This window comes from Haliaeetus leucocephalus, unplaced genomic scaffold, assembly GCF_000737465.1.
Source record: "Haliaeetus leucocephalus isolate CR32 unplaced genomic scaffold, Haliaeetus_leucocephalus-4.0 Scaffold702, whole genome shotgun sequence".
Taxonomy (NCBI): domain Eukaryota; kingdom Metazoa; phylum Chordata; class Aves; order Accipitriformes; family Accipitridae; genus Haliaeetus; species Haliaeetus leucocephalus.
In genome coordinates this window covers 2581336-2598092 of record NW_010973138.1, presented here as the reverse complement: position 1 = coordinate 2598092, position 16757 = coordinate 2581336, and the positions used below count along the sequence as shown (strand labels likewise).

Below are 16757 nucleotides of genomic sequence, written 5' to 3'. Positions count from 1 at the left end.
ACATGGGGGGCCAAGAGCAGAGGTATCTGAGACAACTCACTCAACATGAAACTAGCACCAGAGTTTGCGGCCCCATAGTTATTCTGGATCTTGACAAGGGCCCAAGCAAAACAGGCATGGGAGCTTACGTTTTAGCCAATGCAGGCCATTTGAGGGTCACGTTAGTTGTTGCTTAATTGAGGTACAGCTGGTCCATTGCCAGCCTCTTCAGCTAATTGGGCCTTCTATCATTAGCACTGGCAAACCTCTTTTTTGAAATTTAGTCCATGCCTTTGCTCTCCATATTATAGAGGCATTTCCCAAAGTTTATCCAGATGTTCAGAGATGTAGTCTTCAAGTGAACCCACCAGCAAGAAATCAATAACAAGAATTCCTTCATATTTATAGATGCAACTCCATATAAGGCAAGGGTAAGAAAAAGTTATAGGGCAGGAGAGCAGGAAGCAAGTAGCCAACTGCAACAGATGCCAAATCACGTCCAGCTCTAGCCACGTTTTCCACCCCTGCCTGTGATTGCTAGAGGAGCTCTGGAGGGGCTGTGTCACAGGTAAACACTCCTCCCAGGATGGTGCACCCTTCCCAAGGCTGCAGAATAAATGCCATGTTACCATCCATAAATTAGTCCCATATTCAAGTTTAACACTCCTCATATAGCCACTTTCCTAGATGGGAAATTGGAATGCAAACCTTGTATTTTATCACATGCTAGGCCCATAAAGACAGCAGGCCATAAACTTTTTGAGGGTGAGCTCTTTGCAGTCACTTCAGCTCCCTGCCTGCTGGAGCCAGAATTTGCCTCAGTAAACAAACATAAATCAGAAAACAGTTCGGCAGAGGGCCCGAATCCTATGTACATCTTATGACCACACAGGACTATGTGGTTTCTGCTTAAGAGTCCTGAGCTTGCCATTTCCAAAGGACCAAGCGACCAGCTGCCTGGAGACAGCTGAAGATACCTTTTGGAGAAGAAGTGGAGACACTCTTGTGTCCTTTCTGAAGGGTATGGGAGCACATGTGCTTGATGGAGTACACAGCGGAACAATAGTTGGAATGTGCTTTTATCCCACTGCTGGTTCTTGGTTTACAGCGGTCAATAGGTAGAGCTTCACATGAGTATCTGGTATATTTCTTATACTTAATGTTGTTAAACACCTTTTTCCCTAAATGCTAATGATTGATGATTTCCAATACCTGGCTAAGAGCCCTATGAATAGCAGTAACAGTGCTAACAACTGTCTCCAAGTGGTAGGGGTCATAATGACTAGAGGAAGATCAAAACAATATATTTTATCAGTTTGAGCCCTATTGATGAAATATGTTGATTCAACAAAGCAGCAAGTAACAAAGCTTTGAATCAGCTTTTTAAAGTGCTTTAACACAGCTCATGACTCAATTGCTTGAGTCTATGCTGTTTAAGCAATGCAATATTTTGAGGGGATGTACTAGTTTCAGCATTTTTTAACTGAATTTTATTATTTTATGAATTTTTAAATACATGCATGCTGATCACTTTGGGTGAAAAGTTGACAAAAAATGGGATAGCACCTCATGTTTAGCTCCTCCTTTTCCATCCCATGCTGATTGGGGATGGCATCCTAATCCCTTTGCCGAGGAATTCTAACATAGGTGTGGAAGTCAAAAGATTTTCCAAATAACTAAACCCAGAAAGCACATACTGACACCAGCAAGCAACAGCACAGGGCTACCAAAGTTCAGTAAAGGAAATAATTCACAGAAAGCTCTCCTCAGCCCCTATCCAGCATTGTTCCCTACTCTCTCTCCCCTGGCACAACACACATCCAAAGGGAGAGATAATTTGGATAACATGATGATTTTCTCTCAACTTTCCCCTCCAGTTTTCAGTTATTGAATGCAACAGAATACATGTGCAGTTTCTTCTTCCCACCCCTCCTCCTTCACAACTTCTCTCTTGTCATTTGTAGACAAATTATGCAATTTCTTAAAACTTCCTTAGTTAGGGGGTGTGGGTGGTGTTACAACAAATACCTTTTTAAATTCAGACATTTATGCTAACAAAAAAGGTGAATGGCACTGTGGGAGAGGAGAGGAAAAGGAAGTGGGGAATTTTTTTAAAAAATATGAAAACGTGAAATGTTAAACATGAAAGTTTTCAATGAAAAGGTTTTAACTGAAAAACAACTTTACTTGAATCCCCTGCTCCTCCGAGCCCCCAACACTCACAGTTTGACCTCTCCCCTCATGTTTTGGAAGTGGAGAAAAACATTCTTCCTTTTGGGAACAGATGGACACATTTGGACTGTGTCAGAGGCAGCTGGTTATGCTAAGACCTGGCCTAATCGCTCTCTCCTCAGTGTCTTCCAAATGCTTCTAGGGTAACATTACAGAAAACTAATGAGATACCTATTGCAGTAAAAGAAGCACAAAGTCACTTTATTTTTGCTGGCAATATATTGACTTGTATCTCTTCTGCACATTTTGCTACTGTTCCATTCTGAACTTGACTGCTCTATTCCTTGCTCTAAAAAGCCACTTCCCAAATCAGAATAAATCTAAACCATTTTTTCTTCCCCTGCTCTTCTGGTTTCTTGCTCCCTTCTATTCACATGGTATATGCTCATACAGCCAGACTTTCCTAGACTGCTTTGCAGTTCTCATCCATATTAGCTTTAAAGCCAGCAGATCTTCAATGGCCTAATAGATTGCTCATCATTCAAATTAAAATTATTTGGAGCCAATTTTCAACCCAGAATTAATTTTTATGGGCATCTATGAACTCCAGAAAGCAAGAATTCTGAACAGAAGCATTAAAAGATGTTCCATAATAACTGTCAAGTAGGCAAAGAGATACTGGGTGGAGTATTAGAGAGGGAAGGACTTAAATCATCTTCTAGATTAGAATCTCGATGTTACACAGTGCATCAACAAAGTACTTCCAAATCCAGCAACCAAGCCGCCCAGACACAGGATCAAGTATTTCAATGCTCCTCATTAATACATTGGATTGAATCCAGTACTGACTTGCCCCTGCGATGTGTCTGAGGTTAAAAATGCCTGTGTACTTAGCTTAATAGGTTCCCATTAGGGAAATGCAAAAATAGCATTGATTTTATTTAAGACGAGCATCTCAGATAAATGGTGCAGTTAAATGGCTACACACAAAATTTTTCTGAACTCTGGCAATTTTGTTTCACAGAAAGTATCCTATGTGGATGTTATGAAGGAGTTTGTTAGTATCTGTATGTTAATTAACTCAAAATATTCACTGCTCCTTTTCCCAAAACAGGAATTCATGGAGGAAAGTGAAAAATAAACAGCACATCAAAAAAAAAACCACTGCAAAGATTGATAATGGAACAAAGCAATCAACCAAAAATCATGTAACTTTTTTTATCCTAGGAGGGTTTTTTCCTATAGAAATACATGGGTAGTTTTCAAACAGTTTTCACTTTGAAATTAAAACAGGAAAAAATTTCTTTTTCAGAATATTGAAAAGTTCTGGTTTTTTCTGCATCCCTTGTAGACTTTTATTTTTTTTTATTTGGTTTTGGCTGAAACATGACTTTTTCAATAAGAAGACATCATTTTTAGCCAACACAAGTACATATTCTTCCTAACAAAGTAATTGACCAAAAAAAAAAAAAAAAAAAATGCCCAACTCACTCAGATACACCTTAAATTCCACAAGTCTCCTGCAAAGGACATCAATCATGAGAGAGAAAACAAACAAAAATCTTTTTTGAGACAGGACGGAGGAAGAGATTTCTGATTCTAAATGTAATTAATTTTCATTGATTAAAACCACACAAAGTTCGGGGGTTTGGTTTGGGGGTTTTTTTGGGCAAATCTAGGGCATCCACATTTATGGTCCTATGATCCTGTGGTTTCCTTCCAACAATTTATTATTAGGTATCAGATGTAGTAAGAAAATAAATCTAAATGAAAGTGACACAGGAAAGGCAAAATGTTTCATCTTCTTTTATATTATAAAATTATAAGCAATGCTTTCCAAACCCACCTCTCCCACAGAGCTTCACCTTCTACATCCTCACACATGGAGCTCCAGTCCAAGGCAATAAGAACTCTATAAAGAGAAATCTGAAGCACAGAGTACATGCTGGATGGGCACTCCTATTGCAGTACTTGGGAAGAAACAGAAAGCATGGATCCAAGTAAAGGACTATGTTTTAGTAGATCCAGCCTGAGTGTTTGCAGCAGCCTCGATGAGAAACAGAGGAAATCTTGAAACTGCTTTGTTTTTCAGTTTCCCTCTATGTAAAATGAGGGTAATAATTCTAATTAACTGAAAGGGGCTTTGCGTTTGTCATAAGGGAAAAGAGATGTTAAAATAGGCAGGAATAAAGGTTTCCCTGATTTTCTACAGAGTTCATGATGCCTAATTTCTTTAGCACTTTAAAAAAAAAAAAAAAAAAAAAAGGTAGCGCTAGAAAGTACTATGGATAACCATTGATAAGGATGGAAACAATTACTATCAATAAATACAGCTCATGCAAGAAAGAAGATGCATGAAAGAAAAGGAAAGCAAAATCCAGTGAATAACTTCTTTTTCTTAAATCCCTTTTGAAAACGCACACAGCATCTCACAAAATCTTGTTGGGCTGCTGACATTTAGAGGGGTTCTCTTTTTTCTCACTCATTCTATGAAAGTGCTGAATGGATGCTGTGACACTGCATGCATTATCCTATCACTTCTTATTTATGGGTGCACTTTTGCTTCCCAGCCCTGAAATTGCTTTTCAGCAAGTCACAAATGTCCACTTTGAAAAGAAGATCAGTTTTCCTTCTCTTGTCCTAACTGAATTTTTCCAAGAAAATCCATGTCTTATTTGTTTTCAAAAAAGATTTTGAGATATCCAGTACATTTATGAATTCAAAAAACATTTAAGCAGAACAAAAAGGATTACATAGATGATTAATTCCCTTATTTCTCTGGATTCTTCCATAAGACTTCCAGATTTAAATACAATACAATGTGAGCATTTGGTTTTTTCCTGGGTTTTTTTTCCACTAATTTCTTTTACCTAACCTCTCCTCTCACATCAGCAGCTGCTTCCATATTTTATTATAATTCAGAATGAATTGCAAAAGATTTCAGATAAGTACATTATAATCTCAAAATATTTTAAATTATGTTGCACATACACGTAAAAATTGTTATGCTTCTTGAGACTCACACTCTCGCAAAATTTCACATTGACAGTTTACAGAATGTTTTGCTTTCAGAAAACACTGACTATAATGAATATTTCTTTATATAGAATATATCTATTTAGTTGTGGTTTTTTTTTTAATCTACATAGTATTTTGTACATTTAAGGGATCAGTTTTAGTTACAGTATAGTTGTGTATTTCCATATAGTGATTTTTAGCATTTCGGTTGGTGCCATTTTTTCTTTTTCATCTTAGAGATACTTTTTAGGTTTTGAACAAATGCCTTTCTTTTCAGTGTTGTGTGAAAAACAGTTATAAATTGGAAGAGAAAATGGAGTACATGGAAGGATTTTCAGTCCTTCGTACAGACAAAACAGTCTTACAGGCACAAAACAAATATGAGTCTAAAAAACAGAGACAAATATCTTTTTTCCATCATTATCTCTCAGGTATTGCCTGGAGGATCAGTTGCAAGAAAAATATCAGGAGAAAAAAAAAGATGTTACTTTTGTATGGGTTATGTCTCTTTAAAGAATAAAACGTGGGTTTACTAAACAATGGTATTTAACTAGATACAGCTGGGCAGGACATTTTGCAAAGGGAGGGCAGTAAAAGAAATTCTTTTTCCCTAGAAAATTGCAGTCTATTTGTCTCTTGGTTAGTTCAAAAATTAAAAAATCACCTCCACAGCTGAACCCAAAAGTATTTTCTGAGTGTGTCAGGAATTTGGTTCTCTGTTTTAATGGAGAAGGGGGAAAAACATTTAGGAAAAACAAAATCCTGCTTGCAACAGAGAAATAAGAGTGCTGTATGTCAGCTCTGTTTTCCCTGCTGGAATACATAATCCCTGAACAGAGCTTGCCCTGACCTTCCACAAGCAGCAGGGTAATTGTTCTCAGGGATTTTATGATTATCACTATCTATTTGCAAAGAAAGCCGTGGATAAAAAAGGAAAATGAATTTGAATTTGCAGTGAAAGTGAGCATCCAGTGCTGGGCTGTTCCCCAACTGGAAGAGAACCAGACTCGATCCCTGGGCAGAGAGCCAAGGAGACATCCTTGCCATGCTGCACAACAAAGTTCTGCAGCTGGAGAGTTAAGCTGGGCACAGAGGAGGGACTTCTGCATCCTCTTCAGAGCAGACAAAGATTTAAAGATGCTGGAGCATTAATTTTACCATCCCTCCTCACTACCAGACCCAGACGTGGGGTAGAAGTAAAACACTCAAGTTTTGCATGGGGAAGCTATACAGAACAATCCTTCCAGGGCACCGCAACGAAGGATAAATCCTTCTGAGGAGGAGGAGAGAATGAAACCGAAGCAGAGAGCTGAAGCCACAAAGATATACACCAGATGCATCCCTGAATTCATAATTCCTCACAGTTCTCTAAGGCATGTCCCTAGTGTCAAATTACTCCCTCTTGAGCTGCCCTTTTAGCTCTCCATGGTTGGATCTGATTGCTGTCCAGCAGCAGAGAGCAGGGCATGAAACACTCCCTGTTTGTAGTGATTTTTGTTGACCACATCTGCCTGTGAGGCAAAGGTGGGAACCAGTCCCAGGGAGGAGGATCTGGCCCAGATTTGGAGGCGGGGGGAGCACCGGTTAGCCCTGTCCAAGTCAGGGCTCATCCCCCAGCCACACCGCTGCAGACGGGCTCAACAAGGACGGCCGCTCACCTGAGATGTCAGCAGCACCAGCATGAATTTTTAACTCCTCTGTTCACCGAAGCAGCAGTTGCTTTCGGTCCAATTCACTGCACAAGATGTGCAATCTTAGTTTTATGCGGAGGTGAAATTCCTGTATTAATTCATATTGAGTGCGCACAACAGTCAGTGAGAAAAGTGGCGGTGCAGAGAGAGAAAAGTAAGAGGGATTTCTGTGATCCATATTGAATTAGTTACTTTAACATGAACATTGAGTATTCCATGAAGGCATCCAAATAAACACAGAGCTGTTCCGATGGCAGTAGGGGAAAATAAAACTTGCAGGCAAACAAAAGGAAAGGAGACAATGAGGTAGGAAAGAATAAGTTGCCATAGATGTATACCTACATCCTTCATTTCATGCACCCATAATTCTCTCTGGCAGCTGCATGATTAATTCAAAGATTTATTGATTTTTTTTTTTTTCTTGCTCAATCCTGCTGACCTGCTTTTGTTGACAGGTCTGTGTGGATCACACTCCTCCGCCAGCTGAAAGCATGGCATCATGTCAGTCTCCATGGCCTGCAGTAAACATTTCAACTCATGCAACACCAACAGTGTTCGAGTGCACGGTAAAAACATGCAGAGCTTATTTCAAATCAAACAAACGTGAACTAACAAACCGGTAGGCTATTTTTGCCGGGAAAACTATGTGTAATCGCAATTATAATGCAGTTTTGATGGTGGGAGAGAACATCTAAACAGTTCGATCTTTCTTCCCCTGTACTCTCACTTCTATAAAAAATTCACTAGCTTGAAGTTTTCTAGCAGAACCAAAGACATTTTGGTACAGCAACTGCTTACAACATAAAAAGTTTAGCCTTTGCATCTACCACCTTTCTGCAGTAGGAGAGTGTCTGCTCCTGTGCAGTTACACAGCTCGAGATCACACACCAGATCACAGGCTTTAAAAATTCGCTTGATTCTAAATAAAAGATCACCTGATCTTCATTGTAACCTTCCTCCAAAGAGAAAACATACATGCAATTAAAATATACCTTTACAGTTTAGCAAATCAGGTGAAGCAACAGAGATCTGACACTGATGTCAGAGCAAACGAAACAAAGCTCTACCGGATAGGTACTTCCAATTCTTTCTAATGAGTCATTGTTCTAATGAGCCTTTCAATTAAAATTGGACTCTTGACAGGGAAGACAAACCAAAGGACCATCTGTATGGCCATCTACAGCCCTAAAAATGTGCGAGTTTATCTACTTAATAGCACTGTGCTCCACAATGATGTTTTAGTTGAGATCAGGTACTTGGTACAACACACAACACTGAAAAATACTGTTTCCATTTCCTCTAGGTGTCACCTGTAGGTATCTCCTTAATGTATTAAAAATAACCAAAAAAATCACAACTGGTGGCAGTTTTGACATTGTACCCCTCTCGGACTGCAGCTAACGCACATACACAGGCAAAAGCTGTACGGTATAAAGCATTCTGGGTAGTAAGGCACGCATTCATTAAAATGAATCTCATGCATCAATTTTGTCCCCTCATATCAAAACTGTCAGAGCTCATTGGCTGTTTGCTCAGGTTAGACATAGTTTTGATGGGAAACCTCAAGCATACAGTGCTTAATGTGGTCATCTACTTATCCACTGCCATTCAGGAAGGTGACAAAATCACAAGCCCCTAGCAGAGCAGACTACAAGGAAGAAAATGATGCTATGTTCACTATTTCAAAAAGTAAAAATGAAAATAAATAACAAAATTAGACCTAAAACCAGCACACTGATTCACTGAAGTATGTTCCTGCTCCTAGCCCTTTGGTATCAAATCTGATAGCACTGAGCATTGCTGTCTACAAATCAACCCCCCCCCCAAAATCCTGCACATCAAACTAAAGCAATAAAAATATTGCTGAAAACATTCAATTCAAGAAAAATTTTATGAACCAAAAGCTGCCTGAAGAATTGTAAACAAAGAGCAACGATAAAATGGGAAAATGTTCAATGACCACCTGTAAAGGTTAGCAGTCAGTCTGCTCATATTTCACCTTTAATAAAGATCTGGTAAACATAAAGTTAATTAAAATGCAGGCCATATTTATCTGAAGGTTTTACAAACCCCAGAGAGAATTAATATTACAGGAACTGAGGGGGCTAGAAAAAGCTGGCCAGATGATAAAATGGGATTCGCCCCAGGAAAATGAAAGAAATTTCAAGTACACCTGGAGAGAAAATAATGTGACACAGATATTTCCAGTGAGAGACTAACTGTGCCACTGAATTCAACCATGCTGAAAGAAACCTCTTCATGACTGGCAACATCAATAACAAGGTGGTAAAACAGAACAGTTAGGGCATCAGATTGGATAATGTTATGCATGGTCCAACAGACCCTCAGGCATAGAGAGATGTGATAGGTGCCCGTATATATATATATATATCTATATGTATATGTATCTGTATACACACACTCATAGATACAGAAAAGGAAAGAGAGAGCAAGGCATATATTAAAAAAAAAAAATTAAAAACCCCAAGTACTTGAAACATTAACACAGAAAGCAGAGTTACAACCTCCCTCTCTCTCTCTTTAATTCACAAGATCTCAAGAAGCAATTCTGAAGGGGGCCTAAATCCAGTCAAGTTTTTCATGCGCTTTAATTGTGTAAGTAAAAAAATTTAAAGAGTTGAGAAAAAAGATAGAGAAAGAAGATTAGGGCCAGGGGCGGTGGATTTGAAGTGAGTAGAGGGAAAGGAACCCTCCAACTGACGGGAATGGAGGGCTAGCCAAAACAGAGCGCCAAGAGGGGAAAAAAAATTATGATATACTTGTCTCCTAGACACACTTCAATACTGAAATGCCAAAAACACTGCTACTGTTTGTGTACCCTATTAGTATTAAAGTTGCTGGATATAGTGAGACAGAGCAAATTTTGGCTTTCTGCACTTGAAGCACCAAGACATCCCACTCAAATACATTTTTCTCCTCCATCTCTCACAAACTCAGCCACTGATGTTCTACACCCTCAGAGCAGCCAAAACATCCAGTCACACTGAGGAAATTCCACAAGTTCCCTCTACAGGAAAACAGTCTCTCTGATATTAATGCTTCCATTTCACCTCCATGTGTGCTTCCCCGTGCTGATTAAATGATCAGAAACCACTCCTTTGCCTACAATTGTATCACTCAATTTCCCCTCTGCTATCAAAATGTGATTCTTTGACATGTCGATCAGATGCTTTCCACCTTCATCCCTTCAAGTCACTCTAAACACCTGCCTCCTACAAAGCTGTTGAAATCCTTGCATCCAATCCTACCCATCGCACAGCCATAATTTTAGAATGATTCACCTCATCAAAATACTCCAGCATAACAGAATAGGAAGCAAACACAGAGCACAGGCTGCAGAGTAGCCAGAGGAAAGGTCCTCCAAAGAACAGTTGTAAGTACGTTGCCTTACTCAGTTACAATTTTAGTTTACAATGAGTCAAAGAAGAGTGTGAAAAATGTTTGCACAAGCAGGAAGTGCTAAGTTTTTACCATCTCCACTTTCTAGGATTATAAGACATGCTCCTCTTAAAAGAACAGTGCGCTCGGAAAAAATGCAGATAACTAGAGATTTCTTAAATAATGCAGTAAATTACTTTTTCCTAGGTCCCTTAGGAAAATAACTTTGTTGAAAAAGAAAGTGAGGAAGCAATATATTGTCTTTAGAGATGGGCAAGTGCACTTTACATGTCTTCAGGAAGCTTAGAAAACACATTACTGTAACAGCAAACGTACTGTCTGACCTGAGCATTGCTGAAGACTACTCACATTAGCTTTCCAGGGAGTCAAGGAAGCTCAGCAGATGTAGGGGTTTGACTGCTTTACTTTCTCTGTCCTATCACAACTTGGAATAGCAGAATTAAATCTCAATGACATATTTCTGGTAGAAGGTAGATTTACATTCAGAAATCTTTTATTTTATATATGTCGCTAATATTTAAGAATAAAAAAATTGTATTCTTCATCCCACTCCACCTGGAACTGGAAAAAAATCTTTCATCTAGAGCATTCAGTGGCATAGGTTAAGTGTCTGCTGAATGCTTGCTGGTTGGCAGCCATGATTAAGCCCTGACATCAAACCAAAACAAGAAAGATCATAGCTCATCTCTACAAGACACAGCCTCAATCAAATGGCTGGGCTTAATCCCTGTGATCATCAGCAATAATCTAATTCTGAACACAGGACTGCACACAGGACCACTCTCCATAGAGAGATTTTATTTTTTTTTTTTCTACTATGTACAAACCTCATGGCTGAAAAAACAGTGATCGCTCTGTGTAAACTGAACCACTGCTATAATCTCCAAACCCCAGCACAAACGAAAACTGCAGTGCTGTATTTTAGATGCTACCACGTGATAACTCCTGGCAAACATTGACTGCTTACTGTCAACCACAGCAGTTCAGAAAAGCCCTTTGTGCAGAAAGAGATCCAAGAGCCCCTGAGCCTTTTAAAGACAAGACTTGAGGAACTGTGTGTAAATAAATAATGCAATTCATTACATCAAATGTAGGTCATTGTACATCAGTGACACTTCTCAAGCCATGGTCCTGTGTGTCTAATTTCTGGCTGATGGAAAGTATGCTGGCTGGAAGGCTCATCGGCTGTCAACGGCATGTCAGTCACAGCCCTTCAGGGAACCGTGTTCCATTCATGCTTACACACCTTTCCCTCAAAGCTGCTATTCTTTTGGTGCAGATTTAAATATGCCATTGTGCACAGTCGTTATTAACTGTCTCTCTCCTTTTCTACCTTTTTTAAGCAGTCACACTCTATGTATAAATCAGACAGATTCTTGCATGGTATGTCATTAGACAGGAAAATGGGAATTCAGAAAGGTCAGGGCATGAACCTATTCATGATCCCGCTCCTGGCACTAAGCTATTCAGATACATGGAAAAACTCGAAATCCCTCGTAGTTATCAGCCTCAGAATAGGAGGCATTCGTAACAGAAGTACAGTATGTAGTGACAGACCAAATTTAATTCTTCAGCCTTTCTCTTTGTTTCCATCTGCTCTTCATTCTCCTCTTTTCCATCTCTCTGCTGATCCCTTACCTTTATTTTTAATAATCCATTTCTGCCCTCCTTCCCCTATAACCACACCCATCCTTTGCTCTCTCTGGAGCTAATTACACACGAACGGACTCTGCTCTTTGCTTTCACCTCGGCAGAGCAGAATCAGCAGTTATTTTGTCTTTACCTTCCCTTTACCTTTTAGTCCAGCTTCTCCATTCTGTGTGTGAAGAAGAAATACTACAAACCAAGCACTAGTCTCCCGTCTCCTTTGCAGTTGCTCGACGGGAGCAGAAGCACAGTCTGTAGTGTGGCACTTTTCTATACTATTGTTCCTTGGTTTTATGGCTGTTGTTACAAAAACATCTTTTTCTGCACTCTTTGGTCCTGCAGGGCCTAGGCTGTTTTCAATGGTTACAAGGTCAACACAAAGCTGATTCCAAAAGTCTCTTTCTTTGGGAATGGTTTGTGAAGGAAAGCAGTAAGGAGGAAAGGAAACTTGGCCTTTGAGCAAGCCATATGCAGCTATCATTCATAAAACATTCTAGGATTATTTAAGCTTTTATGTTTAGTGTCATCTAATGAAAACGCATAGGAGCTGGTTACTGGTGCAAGAGAAAACTGCACATCATTATGCTACTTATTATAATACAAATTAATTTCAGACTCAGTTTCAAGTCAACTGACAGTATACAATTCTTCAGAAAAGAAGGATCTTCAGAAAAGAGATCCTGAAGTTACAGCTGTAGAGCTTGGTACAGCAATAACCTGCACTTTGTGAGCCCCTTACGACTTCTCAGAGTTACCTCCAGTTTTGGCAACATCTCAGAGATTCTTAGGCAAGACACACACCACTGGAAAGTTTGATTGCTTTTACTAGAAGACACAGATGGGCAAATAAGAAATACTTTATGCATTTGTAGCAGATTGACAACTGCAGAGGTCTGCTGCTGTCCTTGTCTATCATGAGAGTTTGTAACACATCTGTATTTAGTGGAGATGGCTGAATAGTTGATCTAACAATTATTATTCAAAATGGATCTTTCCAGTATGAAAAGATTTCCATGTATCTGTTGTTGGAAGTTGGTGGTTTTGACTTTTCCGCGGAATAGATTCATCCAAATAATTGTTTTTGCCTTGCTTTAAAAATCTTTTTCCCGCTACCTTGGCCCCTAGAAGAAACCCTGAAAAAGCTTTTTGGCCTCAGATTTGTTGTCACATTGAAAGGCAAAGTGTAGGAGCAAAACCCCAATTATTTAGCCGTTCCCCTGACAGACAGACAAACACATGCACACCTCTTCAGTCCACAGCTGTCCTTGCACATGGAAACTTCATAGAATTCAGTATTTCTGGCTCAAAACATGAGCAGCTTCCCTTTTATTGAATGGGAAGTCTGACCTATCTGGACACTTCTTGGAATGCTCTAGCAATATGTCTTAATATGTTTCAACTCCCAATTACTTTACAATAACCTGGAAGCATGACATAAAATTGCAGCCAGGAAGCAGAAGATGCTTTTTCCCAGCCATATTTATTACACACTTTGATTACTATAGACATCACTGTGTTCTCTGAGAACTAAGCATACAGACAAAAGCAAATATGTCCAGGATAGTACACTGTTGTTGCGAGAGCAAAAAAAATCTCACTCTCTTAATCAAGGAATATGCCTCTTAAACAGTCTTTCCAAAAAGCTAGATATTTTTTTTAAATTATAAAAGTAAAAACACTTTGCTATTTTCTTTAAAATGTTGAATTTACATAAAAAGAGAACTGATACCTAGAACAGTAAGTAACAGCTGAAATAAAGAATTCAGGTTCATCTACAGATCTCTCTATTCTAGTAGTCAGAATGGGACTACAGATAGACAGGTATATGAAATATTTACTCTAAATCATACTTGGAAGTATTGCATTGGGGTTTAAGCCTTTCAAAAAAAATAAAATGCTTCTCTGTTGGACCACTTGCATATGGAGCTTCCCCACTGAAAAACTGCCCTGCTTCCTGTCATAGGAGGTCTCCCATTCTCTCCTATGAGGTGTAAGCTTTCCAGGCTACTTGTCTTCTATTTGAAACAGATGTATCATCTCAGTGAAAATATTCTTCTCATCTTTTTCCTCTCTCTCTCTGCCTTCCTTTTTCTCTTTTCTTTTTCCTTCTTTTCAAGTAAATACTATCTAGTTTTCCCACAAAAGCCTTGTCCACCTCAAACCATGATAATGATCACTGTGAGCGTATATCTTTTATATTCTTGCTCTTTCACAGTAGAGGTTTCCCCTCAAGAAGAGTCTTATTTTTTCTGATGTTAATGAGTAACCAATTAATCAGTTATATTAAGAAACAAGAACAAAACGAATCAGAACTTGACGTTTTCCAATATTAAATGGTGAGATAAAAAACATACCAATGAATCTGGTCTAGCACACAGAAGAAAACACGCTAGCAGTAGCTGTATAAGCAAGCATATGCATTTCCTCAGAATATTGATCATTAGTGGAAAACAGCTCAATAGACACGTTACGTCTTGCATCCTATTCATCAGCACTGACATTCTAAGAAGACAGGCTTCATCAATATCTACCATTTGAGTTCATGGCCAGATTATTGCAATATTGATTATGGGTAAAACTCAAGGCAATTGTTTTATGAAACACGTATGGGTTCTGTTTTTTAAATGGTCCCATTATTAAGCTGCAGTTTAAGTGTATAAGTGGTGAACAAACAAATCTTGCAATCATTGTGGTTAAACTGGAGCAATGTTTTCCTGCCTCACTTTTGCCCTTGCATGACAGATAGCATCGACCTGTAATCTAACCTGTGATTTCACCTCTGAAACTAAATCTTTTCTGTGATATGATCCAATATGATAAACTGAGATTTTTAATAGCTCCAATTTTAATGAATTATGGTTTATTTCCATTTAGATTTCTAACTGTCAAATTAAGGAATTGTGAGATAAATAGAAACTGGATTTTAAGTTTTAAAATCTGTAATAGATTTTTAATAATTGTAGCCTAGTCAACCACAGTCAGAAGTTGCATTAAGGAAAAAAAAGACTAAATTTATGTCAATATAGTTAAATGTTATTACACACTTCTATTCCCCAAACGTTTGGGGTTAAAATCAATATAGACTAACCAGAATAAAATTATCTTAAAATAGCAGCCATGATGGTCTTCAGAAATGCCACACTTTCTTCCCTAAAGAAGGGGTTACAGAGACCTGTGTGCCCTTCTCCTGATTCCAGGGTGAAGGGCAGGATTGGGCCACTCAAAGATATGACATAGGTACTCAGTACTAATGCTCAAGTCAAAAAAATCAAATTGAGAGGACACAATCTATGTTGACAGAGAAAATATGGACATTTTCTTATAATATAGAATGAATAAACTTAAAAAAAATATTAAGATAGTTAACCATGCAGGTATACCCATTCTTTTACTCCAGCCAATACTCACACGTCCAGATGTACGTGCACCATGTAGTAGCCTATCTTAAGGTGAAGCAAAGTAAACACATCCATCCACTGTTGCACTAGATAATCTTAATTATAGTTTAGACAATCTTAAGCATAGTTCTCTATTATTATATATAGAATAATGGAAAGCTTATTTGTGTATTTATATACAACTCTGACCTGAATATATTGCCTGAAGTGTTGGTGAGTCCTACAATTCAGATATTACAGACCTCTTTGTGGAAACACTCTCAGTTTCAGTTGCTCAATGACAAAAATAATATGCCATATCAAAATCCAAGAGCATAAAAAGGAAATGAATTTACCAAGCTTAAACAGTGCACCAGCAGTATAGGACAACTGATCATCAGTTACATGGAACTTAAATATCTACCAAATCCTTAGAAAGCTATTTGAAATATATTTGAAAGAAAATAGAACAAGCTTATGTAAGGAATCAATAAGACACATAGAGAAACAGAATCTATAATACGAGTCATATAGAAACAGCTATTTCCATCAATGCCACGTTTGCCAGAAAGGAAAGATTACTAATATACTGAGAAATGTAAAAACATTTCCACACATTGTAGGATCATAAACACAAACACATTCTTAAATATACTCTGCAGCAACATTTAACTCAAACTACTTTTTTTCATTTTGCATTATTTTAAAACAATATATTTCAAATTTTTGGACACATAAATCATTTGTATGTGTAAAAACAGCTGCACTGTGCGTAATATATAATTTAGATATGTACTATACTGAAAATATTTTTCCTGCATATACTTTGTCCCATGAATTTCTTACAATGTTTATGATTTAAAATGTTGGATATTCTTTGCCTGAATTCCCTGTACCTCCTGAACAATGCCTCACTTTGTCAGTAAATAGATTAATGCATATAACTGCTTTAGAACAGATTATTTCAGTTCAATATATTAGGCTTACAGCACCGTTTACCGTGTGCTTAAGCCTCCAGTATTATCTATGAAGATATTTGAAATTAAAATGTCATGAAGGTATAAATATCGATTACATACCTCATTTAAACACAACCAAACAGATTTAAACTCAGGATTTCTTCTAATCTATGAGTAACATTACTACTGAAAAAAATTACAACCCAACACATGCTTTATGAAACTGAAATTTCTTTGTCAAGTAGGAGTTCCTTATCAAAGTTAAAATGTGAACCCATTGCCACAGCACCAGGAAGCTGGTTTTATGTCTGATATAAAACAAAACCATGTTATTTTCCCCTTAAGCATGCTAGAAAAAGCAGGGCTGTCTAAAACCTTCATGTCACACACAGTCATAGGGATGCAGCAATGCTAATATGAAATACATTACTGGAAGGATGACATACCATTCAGCTATAATTGACTCAAAGTAAACATCAGGCATTTGGGGGGGG

At 38.1% G+C, this 16757-nt stretch overlaps 1 protein-coding gene across 1 annotated transcript in view; it reads right to left on the bottom strand.

Moving 5' to 3' along the window:
* DSCAM (Down syndrome cell adhesion molecule) overlaps positions 1–16757 on the bottom strand; it is a 402368-nt gene that overhangs the window by 376664 nt on the left and 8947 nt on the right. The gene's annotated exons all lie outside the window — the stretch shown is intronic.